Raw genomic sequence first — 12,524 nt, forward strand, 5'->3', positions numbered from 1 at the left:
GTATGAATTCCGTTACATACAATATGAACACATTTTTGAACAGCTACAAGAGGGCTGGACAGCTGAGAAAGAATCTAGTAAACATTTTCCATTCACTTTTTTTATTATTATTATTATTGATTGCATTTGTTTTGCACAAAAGTCATGTGGTTATAACCTCTTTCTTGGTAGCACTCCCCAGTAACGTCATGGTAACACTTCATAATAAGGAAACGGACAGCCTTGTATAAATCATTATGTGTTGGGTTTTCTGGCAACAATAATAAGTGCCTAATTCTTCTATTTCTCTACCTCCCTTGATCTTAAATATTTCTAAGTATTTTAACTGTGTATTTGTTTCTTTTGGACAGTTAATGATTTTTTTTTTTTTTAATTCAGAATGAAATAATCACATAACATACTCAGATATTTTCTGTTTTAATGTTAAAATGGAAATAATAACAAGCCACAAGGAACTATACAACAGAACTGACTTAAATCCCCAAAGTCAACATGATCAGAGACAAGGGTGAAATGTCAGACCTGGCCTAACCCTCTTCATTACGCCTTGTTTTTACAGTGCTCTGACAACAGTGGGTGATCTTAAACATCATAATTGAATAATTATGATTCACGATGTTTTGCCTCAGGGCATACTTTCAGCTTTTCCTGATGTCATAAATAATGTTCCATTTCATTTGGCATTAAGAAACATAGCAGCCAGGCTCTGTATTATGCACTAGCTGTTTCAGAGTTGCAGCACACAACTGCCTCCTGTATCAAGTAAAGAAAAAAAAAAAAAAAAAAAAAAAAAAAAAAAAGGAGGTCTCCAAAAACACTTGTATGAAGGGCAGGAGACTTTTAAGTACCCTATGTGGTTCACATCTGCAAACTTTTGAACTTTTGCTTCAAAGCTTCGTATGTTTTTAACAGAAATGGTGATATGTCCACAAGTAATGACCAGTTGTTTGAGGTGTTTTTGTCAACTTGGCATGCAAGTTGACTTGTTAAAGCTAAAAATTGGATCATTCATTAGAAGCTGTATGTAAACATTAAAAAACAACATTGTGGATTCATCTGTTTATATATACTGTACCATTGCTGATGACTTTTCTTTTAAACAAATAAAAGTACTTTGAAAAATGCAGCTGACACAACAGAATGTATGGCACACAGAAAGATTTTGCATAAAGGTTTCGTTTTTGAAAGGTGAATGTAATTTATGTCCAGGTTAAGTGGCATTAGATCTCCTTTTCACATAGAGTTAACTGTGAGTCCAGCCACTGTTGTTGCTTCATCACAATAATAAATGACGTGCTCAGGGAGTGCTAGATCTCATCACATCACAGCGTGATTCTTCTGCACTGAAGCAAGTTTGCCAGTGGCAGCTGAGGTGACATGAAATGAGTTTGCTTCTGGAGAAGAAGTGCCCCAGGAGACGAAAATATGAGAGCTGCTTGTGTAGCTGAATCACAGCTGCTGATCTGCAGTTTGTATGAAGAAGGGCCAAAACATTGTCTGGAAGTACAAGACTAGCAAAAGATCGTGGATAAAATTCAGTAGTCTATCCTCTTAGCTATGTCTCATTCCAAACAGTTCAGTATTGTTTATTTTATAGCACACGTCATGCTGTGATGTATGTTAGGATTAGAAACATATCTGAATGACTCTGAAATATGAACGGAGCATATAAAATCCTAGGTGTGATGGCAGTGTTCCCTGTGCTAAATGTTTCTTATTGTTTGCTACAGGGGCTAAACAGTGGAGAATATTTTCCTTTTCAAAAAAAAAAAAATCACCTAATCTAAATGTCAACTTTGTATGAGAAGAGAGATATTTTAGGAAAAAATTTCTAATGAGCAAATGGGATGTTGAATTACTTTGTTTTGGGTCAGGTGAGCATTGACTCTGAAATGGTGCAATACCTTCTGAGAGTTGTAATTCCCAGTAGCGTGAAGTGCAGTTCTCTGTTCTCCATGTCCAGCTTCAAACCCGGGTTCCATCCAGGCACAGCCTCTTCCTCAGGTTCAGATGCCACAGTGCTGTACATTGTAGAGCAAACGTGACCAATTACCTCCATCCGAAAGAATTCATTTATATCACACACTAGTTGTCTGGAAAATTGGACTTTGCTACCTAGTGTCATGCACCACATGGAAACGTGTTATGTGGTTTAGCTCTAGCTTTCCTCCATCTCTGCTCTCATTGTGTATTGCTGAGTGGCTAGACACTTTTTCCAGAAGAGGAAACTGTCTTATAGGTATCTTCCCTTGTCTAGCAGGCTGTAGCCAACATAATGCTTCAGCTGACTTTCCAGCTGCATTACAATGCCCTGTTCACTCACCAGTGAAAACCTAATATGTGTTGGCATTTAGTAATAAGTTGTTTGCCTTCATTCCATGTACGCCTTTGACTTACAAAAAAATATCACATTAAACATGTTCAATACTTAACTCAGTGTTTGAAGCAACCTATTTTATACTCTGAGGAAAGAACAAAACAAAACAAAACAAAACAACAACAACAACAACAAAAAACAGATCTGAAAAATTATTAGAAAAAACATCATTTATCGTTAATTGAGCACTAGAAAGAATGGTTATATTTTATTGATAAAATGCAAAATTCCATCTTTCTTCTTACATTGGTGACATAGGAATTAAAGGTCTGAGAAAAATAAACATATTTTTACAGCTTGTACTGAGCATCTTCCTTGTTTCTGCTTTTCATATTTCTAGTGTATATGATCCTGGTTTAGCATATCTTGGGCCTTGTCATTCTGAGTAAAACAAACTCTTACTGTCAGTGTAGTTCACATTATATGTATCAGGTTTCATTTTCTGAAAATTGGGGGGGACATTACTAAAGAAGGGCCTGATCTGTAACTGGTAGTATGCAGGGAATTAAAGAAACAAACAAATGAACAATAAAATGAAATAAATAAAAGACAGTCTTAGCTGCAGTAAACCTTGATTCACTGAGTACAAATGAAGAGAGGACTAAGTAGCTGAAGTGTATTATCTGAATCTCTACTCCTGCATCAGTGAGTTCCAATGATTTTATTTTATTTTTTCCCTAGACTAATTCAGATATAAACATCATTCATTTTCAAGTTGAGCATTAAATCATGCACTCTGTGCTTTTGGAATAAAAAAAGCCATCACTTTTTAAAGTCAAGCTGTATTTTTTAAATCTCTGCTGGATCGTACATATACTTATTTTCAGAAATACTGGGTACTCAACAGGTCAGTGGGACCTATTTTGTTTTCAGCATAGAAAGAGAAACTACATTTTAAGATAATACATTTTAAGGTATATATTAGAAATTTTTGCCTTTCTCAGATAAAAGCATGAGGATTCTGGTACTATCTTACATAATACAGAAAAACAGATATAATCTCAAGTTGTTTTAATTCATATAGTCAGACTGTATCCAAAGTGTTGATATGGTAAATGGAAGATTACATTTATGAGATGTGAGTTGTTTCACTTTCAAAGAAAATAAGTTAATCTGCAACAATTTATTTATTTATATTCATCATTATTATTTAGTTTTGTTGGAGCACCTTTTGCTGCACTTGCATTTAAAAAGTCATGTTTAAAAATCATTGGCATCTTTTGCCTTTAAAGCTGCAGAGAATTAGGTCAAAATTTTCCTTCATCAAAGACAGAAATTCAGAAATGATGTTTGCCCGTAGGATAGGAGTGTATGCATGTTAGTGTAAAGGCCAGTGAAATATAACTGCAAGCAAATCTTTACTGTTGAAATCACAGGATTCATTCATTAAAATTGAAATGGAAGAGAAACAACATGCTGAAAAATTATAAAGCAAGGCAAATATTCTAATACTTTTCCAGTATTATTAGTTTATCTTTTCTAAGAAAGCTGTAGCTTTACCACAAATGGTTTATAGGTACAAGGGTATGCCTACATGAAACTGAATTTGCTAACGCTGTATTTGCCCACCTTTTGTGTTAGAACATTGCCAAAAGTAAGTTAAACAGACGTTTTGGGGTGCTTATATACGTCATAATTCATATTTCAGCTATGTATTCATAGCTTGTTAATGAAATAAACTGTGGGGATAATATAATTCTTTTCATTATGAACAATTATAAGTTTGGGGAAAAAAAAAAAAAAAGGTAATCAATTGCCAAATATAACAATATTGTTTTTAGGACCTCTTTGGAGCTACCTATCCAGGTGTTGTGATTGACCCTCAAAAATGGCCATAAAGGACATTATATAACTACAGTAACCCATGGCTACATTCTTAATCTACTACTGGTGATCCCAATAATCCACTGAGTATGGCTATTCAGTCTTCCTCTGTCTATAATGAAGGAATCTGTCTCTGCTCCAAGATTTTCCTGTTACTCTTTACTGATAGAATATTAATGTTGCCTATAAAAAAGCATAACTGATGCTAGTCTTTAAGACCCATAATCCAATAATGTCAAGCTGCCTGCATTGATTTCTGATCTCTGATTCCAGATTGGGCTTTCAAAATCAGTATTCCACACTGCACTCTTCCTATAGTTGTGGCATAAGGAATAGTTGTACTGTGCAACCAAAGCAAGATTTCCTCATGGTAGAGAAGCTGCTAAAAATCTGTATTATGTGATTCAATATTACCTATGAGCAGAGTACTCAATTCTGAATCTGAATAGTTTGTTTTGAGCACTGAAAAATGCTGGACGCCATTGGAAAAAGAGCTCTTCTTTGCAGGGATCCTGCAAAGTAGACCTTATCCAGAAGATTTTTCTGTAGTACCTTTAATGACTTGTGTACTCCACCTCTATGTCTGTGTGGCAGGGAAGGATCAGAGAATCCTTCCTGATTACACCCCTCCAGTGTTCTTATACAATGCATAATTGTGATCACTCAGCTCACCATCACAAAGAAAAGTCAGATCTCCGCTTCATGGGCAGGAGTGACCTCCTCCTCTGCAGTGCTACCTATCATTTGCCATATTGAAACTGTGAAATCTAATGTGAGTGGTCCTTTCATATATACAAAGATAGAAAGTTTTTTAGTCCCCATTTATCCCCAAGAGAGAATGTAAATGTATCCTGAATTCATGTGTTTGTAAAACACTCCTACTTAAATAACAATATTTAATGTGAGTGAAAATAACATTTTCCATGTTCATAATCAAGCAACCACAACATATACTAGGTTATTACAGCTCCATATAAGAAACAAAACCAAAACACCTTATGTTGGAAAATTTAAGCATTATACTCTAGCATACTTCCCTCAACTCCAAATGAGTTAGGAAAATTAATTAGCCAAATCATGGTTGACATGCTTTGTTTTAGAAACCCCTAGGGTGAGTCCTTGCTTTGCCTGCACTGTGATAAATACAGGTCTATTGAAAAGAACCACTGAGATGTATGGCACCTTTGACTCATAGATCATATCTATGTTTTCTTTTGTCTCCCAATTAAGGATGTTGTTGTTTTTTTTCTTGGTAAATAAATTTCAATTAATGAAATTCCAGCTGTCTCATATATTATAATGGTGTAAACTTGAAAACATTTAGCAGATGCCCATATAAAATCCATTAACACATAGCAGGTTCCCTGGCATTTAAAACCAATATGTCTCCAGCTGGAACAAATAATGGAAAACAAGTCCACGTTCTTGAAAAATTTATGGCGCTTTCTAATGCAGGTAAAAGATTCCGATACAGAAGGTACATTTTTTGGAAGAATAAAAAATGTCCTGTTTTCAGATTTGCAAGAGTAAAGTCAGGAGTATATTTTGTTGTATTCGTTTTTTCTTTATACAGGCCATATAAGATTGCATATTAAAAGAAGGAGCAAACTAAGATTCCAGGTAAAAGATGATACTGTTTCTAAGCTTTACCAGTCTTGAAATCATTCAAGAGTCTTTAAAAATTGGCAGTCAGGAACTCTGATAATTCTCCGTAAGCATTTTAATCTGATACAATTATTAAAACAACTTTAAGACTGCCATTGACATCTTATTAGTAGTTCACTGCTTGAAGTCTTTACTGGTAAAGTCAAGCTTGGGGAGAAAGTACAGGAATGGGAAAGGGAAAGATGACCTTGACTTGCATAAAGCTTGCAATATTTCATTTGGAAAGAAATTGTATTAGAAGAAAGCAGGTACAAGAGAGATGCACATAATGCAGAAACTGTGATGGAAGAGGATGGAAATGCAGTTTTGGAAGTCTGCTCGTTCAGATATAATCATTGCAATTTGGAAATTTTTAATTGCCTATTTTCATCTGTCAATATTTTTTTTTTTTAAAAAAAAGGAGATGAGGGAAATTGGATGCTGTGCAGAAAACAGTCTTTTTGTTCTTTTGGATTCTTTCTTAGTATTTATTGTGGTAGAAACATTAAGGATGGCATTTCATCCTTCTTGTGTGAGTTCTTCCACTATGTAGAGGGCCAGCAAAAGGCCCGTTTTCCATGTGAATCCATCTAGACTGCAATTTAAATGATGCACAGTGCTTATGACATCCATAGAGATGAATTCTTAATATTAAAATATTTTGTAAAGTGATATCTGTGTGAGGTTCTTCAATGCTTTTCTATGTTTTGCTGTGATTTAAGTTACTGCACTGTCAGTGTCTTCAAATAACCATGGCAAATTCAAATTTAAAGTCTGTCAGTTGGAAGGCAAATTCTAACAATTTACTGATAGTGATTTTCCTTTAAAATAGCTAACCTATGTCCTTACCACATACAGTTACAATGGCAATCCAGTAGTGCCTCATCTATTTTAAGGATTTAACTGCAAAGGTAAATCAGTGTGTAATGTTGAGGGATACAGAACAGTGCCTGTGGGAAGGCGGTGACTGCAGTACTGCTAAAAAGATGTTTAGCACATTGCTTCTTTAAATCAGGAAGAGGGTTATCAGATCAAACCAAATGAAGGAAACTAAACGTGGCTGGAGATTTTGACCCAGCTGAAGCTGCTGCTGGAAACGCATATCATTCTTGCAAAGAACTGCTGTGCTTCCCTTTGACAGTGTCATTGCCACAGTCCTGTACTTGGCTGTCCTCTCTGTTGTAAATTAGAATAGATGAAAGCTGTCGAGCCAAGCTAGTGATGGAGGCTAATTTGATGTGATATAATTGATGAACTCTAAATCGTCTCACTTCTCTCTCTTGAAACAGTCTGACTGGAGCTCAAAATGCCAGAGCACTTTGATTTACATTCTCTGTCACTTTTATATTGAATGTCTGTGTGGTACCAGTGAGGTGAACTCCTTTACAGTATTTTTTCTAATCCATAGAGTATTTACACGCAGATTGATGCAACCCCTTCTAGGAATGCTACCAGAAACTCTGATTTCTGTTTTTGCAGCTGCAGTGTGCACAACATTACTATCAAAATAATGAGAATAGCAACTTGACGTTTGGTGCTACAGATGTTGCCAGGATGGTTTCTTGCAATTAGTGTTGTGCATCTTATTCCAGAACTGAATTTTAGATTGAACGATTAGGTTATTTAGTACTCATAAGCCCAAATTTCTTTAATTCTGATGTTTAAATATTTTAGGAGGTTAGACAGGTTTTAGTCCCTTCAATAGCTGTAGCTCACTAGGTTACAGTTCAACTCTTAAAATAATTCTCCATTAAGGTATTGCAAACTTCAGGCTTCCTTATCTCAGCAGTTTCCTTTTACTGATACTTCCCTGTTCCAGATAGTTGAACTCCAAGTAAACTGTCTTGATTTCTTGGTTTCTTTCAAAGGTAAGAGATGGTTAATTGCCCTGCTCTCTTAGTTCTGTAGCCAAAGTGGATCAAAGTGGAGCTTTGTGATCAATTAATTGTTCAAGTACTTTTGAGCAACCACCATTAAAAGGTGCAACATCTCACATCTGCTAAATCTGTTGTCTCAAATGAAAAAAACAGCATGAATGAAGGAGAGCTGCTTTAGTTCACATTATTACTCTGATCAGATAGCAGAACTGCATCTGTTTCAAAGCCGTTCACTCCTCTGCACAAAATGAGTTGGCTATGGCCACATGCCATTCCCACTAGCAGCGTGTGCCAAATTCTTGCTGACCTGAAAGTACTAGGTATGGTGAGCAAATCTGTGAACTTTGGAATATTTTTTTGGACAAGTACACAAATTTCAGATCAGTATCCTAGTTTTACATCAGTTAGCTAAAAGCCTTCTCTCTGAAAATGCCAGATGGATGGGATTTCTTGTGATGATTTTCTGTATGCTCAGAGCAGCCAGACTTCCTGGTCCTGTATGTAACTTCAAAGTATGCTTTTACAAATGATTTGTGATTTGGTTGATGTGAAAAACTGTGGTTTTAGAGCTACTCTTGGATGGGACAGTTGCAATAAAAAGGCTATCATTGCCAGGATGAGTCTCATTTTTTTAATTAAGAGGGAGGCCATTAACCTGGTGCCTACTGCAACTGAAAGTACAAAAAAAAAAAAAAAAAAAAAAAGTACAGCTTTGTCGTGGTTCCGCTCGAGTGGGCAGCCGAGCTCCACCACAGCCGCTCTCTCACTCCCCCTCCTCAAAGAGGAATGGGGAGAAAATATGTGAAAAGGTCTCAAGGATTGAGATAAGGACGAGAAAATCACGCAATAATTATTGTAACGGGCAAAACAGACTCGGCATAAGGAGATAGTAAGATTTATTGCCTACAACTAACAAGCGAGAGAAGTGAGAAAACAAAGGAAAAAAAAACACAAAAGCACCTTCCCCCCCATCCACCCCTTTTCCACCTCCTCCCCCCGAGCGGCGCAGGGGAACAGGGAATGGGGGTTATGGTCAGTCTACAGCACTTCTTCTCTGCCGCTCCTTCTCGGTCACTCTTGTCCCCTGTGCTGTGGGGTCCCACCCACGGGATGCAGTCCTTGATGAACTGATCCGGCGTGGGCTTCCCACAGGCAGCAGCTCTTCCAGAACTGCTCCAGATATGGGTCCGTACCACGGGGTCCATCCCTCAGGAGAAAACTGCTCCAACCTGGCTCCCCTACGGGCAGCAGCTCCTGCCAGGTCACCTGCTCCTGCGTGGGCTCCTCTCCACGGGCTACAGGTCCGGCCCGGAATCTGCTCCAGCAGGGGTCTTCCACAGGCGGCAGCCTCCGTCGGTGCAGGGCCACCTGCTCCACCGTGGTCTCTTCCACGGGCTGCAGCGTGGAACCCTGCTCCACCGTGGTACTCCATGGGCTGCAGGGGGACATCCTGCTTCACCATGGTCCTCACCACAGGCCGCAGGGGACTTCTGCTCCGGCGCCTGGAGCACCTCTCCCCCTCCTTCTACACTGACCTTGGTGCAAGGCTGTTCTCTCACTCCTTTGACTCTCCCGGCTGCTGTGTGGCGCAGCGTTTTTTCCCTGTCTTAAATATGCTCTCACGGAGGCGCAAACAACATCGCTTATTGGCTCGGATCTGGAAAACAATGGGGCCCTTACCAAACATGGGGCAGCTTCTAGATCTTTCTCACAGAAACCACCCCTATAGCCCCCTGCTACCAAAACCTTGCCACGTAAATCCACTACAAGCTTTTGTAAGAATTGTCTAGAAGAGCTTTGCTCCCCCAACAGAGTAGCACAGGCCAAGTGTGGCATGCCCGCTCAGCTTGCGATGGCAAGGCTGTACAGCTCCTTTCACTGAGGATCCATTTACATCTGGTCATTTCTATCCTGATACAGGCAGGGCTACTGGTAAATCCACCTCTTTTTGGTTCCCTTTGTAAGACCGTGAAATTAATGCCTTTTTTATTATTATTATTTTTATTTTTTATTTAGTACTTTAAGAACTAAAGTTGGAAAGCATTTAAAGGCATCAATCAGTCACAGTACGTCACCAGTTTACCTTCCTTAATGGTAATGTCCCCAGTAAGATATAAATTACAGTTATCCCTTTCCAGCCTTCTTGGGTCTCACTTGTCCTAGCTTTAGGCACTGGAATGGGTTCCAGTGGTGGTGGTGGAGTCACTGTTCCTGGGGGTGTTTAAGTAAAGGTTGGACGTGGTACTTAGGGACATGGTTTAGCAGGTAATATTGGTGGTAGGTGGACAATTGGACCAGATGATCTTGGAGGTCATTTCCAAACTTAATGATTCCATGATTCTATGAAATTTATTCGAAAACATTAAGAGCATTGGCTAGTGTGCTGATCTGAGACTGTAAGGGTCTGCTATGAGACTTTAGATTGGACAAGTGAGACTCAGTATAGCATTACTTCTACAAGGCTTTTGACGATGTTTCACGTAACTCTCATAAACAACCTGAAGAAGCGTGTTCAGGCCAAAATTATTGACATTTGGATCTTGATGTAAGCTGTATTCTTAGGATGGCTAGTTGTAAGTTTTCCAGTGTGAAAAGGGAAAGATGTATCGAGTGGGGTTGTGCTGTGATCAGATTCTGGTGTTTAAGTAATGGACCATGGCTATTGCATATGTAGCTGTACATATTGCATATGTATTTGAAGTAAGAGAGTCCACAAAACATTCTGTCTTGCAGGACAAAATTACAACCTGTATAGAAGAAGATGAGAGAATGTGAAATAATTGTCTGGAAAGTTACAATTTCACAATGTTGTAGTTGGTAAATACAAGATTCTGCTCTGAAGAAGCATCTGCAGAAAAAAATGGTGGGGGGAAATGGGCAACAAGCTTGGTAAGAATATTCAGGAAATGAGGTAGAATTATGGATCAGAAGTGAAATGTACGTCTTTGCAAAGATACTGGCATAATACTATCAGCAAAAAGATCTGTAAGGCTGGAGAAATGACCTATGTATGTATGACCTGTGCAAGCTTTGGGGCTCCACTTTCTAATGAGGGTGTCATGCAGTTGGAGAGTGCAGAAGGGAGCACTGAAACTGGAAGCAAACATGGTGAAATAATACTTGTATACCCATGTTTGTTTGAAGTTGAGAAGGCTGAAGGGAAACTTCAAATTTATAAAGAGCTCCTGGAGAGGAGAAAAAAGTAATTTATTTTTTTTTTCCTCAGATTTAGACAGGACAAGAAGCACTTAACTTAAATGTCAGCATGGAGATTTAACTTAAATTTTAGAAAAGACTTTTCTGGCCTGTGGGGCTGTCAGGCACTCTAGAGCCCTGGAATGACTGGGAAACCTCCATCACTGGGGCCTTTCTAAGAAACTTGTGTATCTGCCAGAAAGATCATAATCACTCTGCAACCTGCCTTTGTGTAGAACTAATGCACAGAGGTGAACAAAGTGATCTCATGTGGTACAACTTACACAGTTTCTTTTATTAGACTGTGTTTAATATTTTTAAATCAATCTGAGTTACTGCTATAGGAACAGACTAAAATTTTTTCAGAGTTGGGAATTTAAGTTTGACTTCTGTTGTCTAAAGTAAGTCTAAACTAAAGCAGTTTTTAATGTGACAATAATGGTACCTCATTTTGATACCATTTGATACCATTCATGATACTTCATTTTGAAAGTAGTAGTTTAATAATGTGGATGGGATGCACTGATTTTTTTTTTTTTTTAAATGTAGGGTAGTTTAATTCTGTGTCTATTCTACTTATAAACATGGCACTTTATACATAAGTACTACACTATCACAGTTAATAATTCTTTAGAATACATTTTCAAAAACATTTATTTATGTGACGCATTGTAAATGAAAGAGTTCCAAAGAGTAGTTTGCATAATATGATACTCAAATCTCACTTTCATATTCTGAAATAATTAATTTTAACACATATTTTAATATATTCATTTATAAATAACTGTCCTTGGGCAAATACAGTGGAATGTCTTATGTGGAAACATTTTAACATATATAATTAGTGGCTCTGTTTCTCTTTTTTCTTTGTACACAGAATTAGTTTGCAGAATATTTATTTTTAGAAACTTTCTGTTAATTGAAAATGGATCTTCTAGCTAACAGCAAAATAACAGTTTTCTGAAAGGATTTTCTAAACCCACTTGATTAAGAAAAAGTGCAGTGCTGGGTTAGCAAGGCCTACAAAAAGACTTAAGTCTTGAGGAACATTTATAATGATTATTGTTACAGAGCTATGGAAATGCACAACATGAATTCCTAGTGATCTAAATGAGATAATAGGATTAGGTCTTGTATAGCACTTCTTAAAATTGAAAGTAGTAAATTGTGGTATAGAATTGAATTTAGAGCTTATTATTGATTCTTCACACCAGAAAAATCTTCCTATGCAAAATTAATCCTTAGGGAAAATATCTGAAGGATTGATCAGAACTTCATTGTAACATGAGCTTTCTGTCATAAATTGTCTGCAAATAAGCATAAACCAGTGTGTCATTTCCACTGTAATACCCAGCTTTTTATACTCAGTCATTTAGAGATGGGAATTCTATTCCAGAACTATTCTATTCTATTCCTAAACCTGAAGTCACATCAGATTCACATTTTGCTCTTTGCTTACTAATGTGCAATACATAAAATGTCTGTTCCTTGGATCTAGCAACAAAATGACCTTTTCAGGGCTCATCTTTTTTTCTCATTTTTGATTTGTTCAAGGGAAATTACAGACGACTGGTATTTGGTTTCCAAAAGGGATACATAAAAACTTG

At 37.4% G+C, this 12,524-nt stretch overlaps 1 protein-coding gene across 4 annotated transcripts in view; it reads left to right on the forward strand.

The window, feature by feature from the left end:
• Positions 1-12,524, forward strand: part of ATRNL1 (attractin like 1) — a 491,394-nt gene that overhangs the window by 343,486 nt on the left and 135,384 nt on the right. The gene's annotated exons all lie outside the window — the stretch shown is intronic.

This window comes from Aythya fuligula, chromosome 7 (assembly GCF_009819795.1).
Source record: "Aythya fuligula isolate bAytFul2 chromosome 7, bAytFul2.pri, whole genome shotgun sequence".
NCBI lineage: Eukaryota > Metazoa > Chordata > Aves > Anseriformes > Anatidae > Aythya > Aythya fuligula.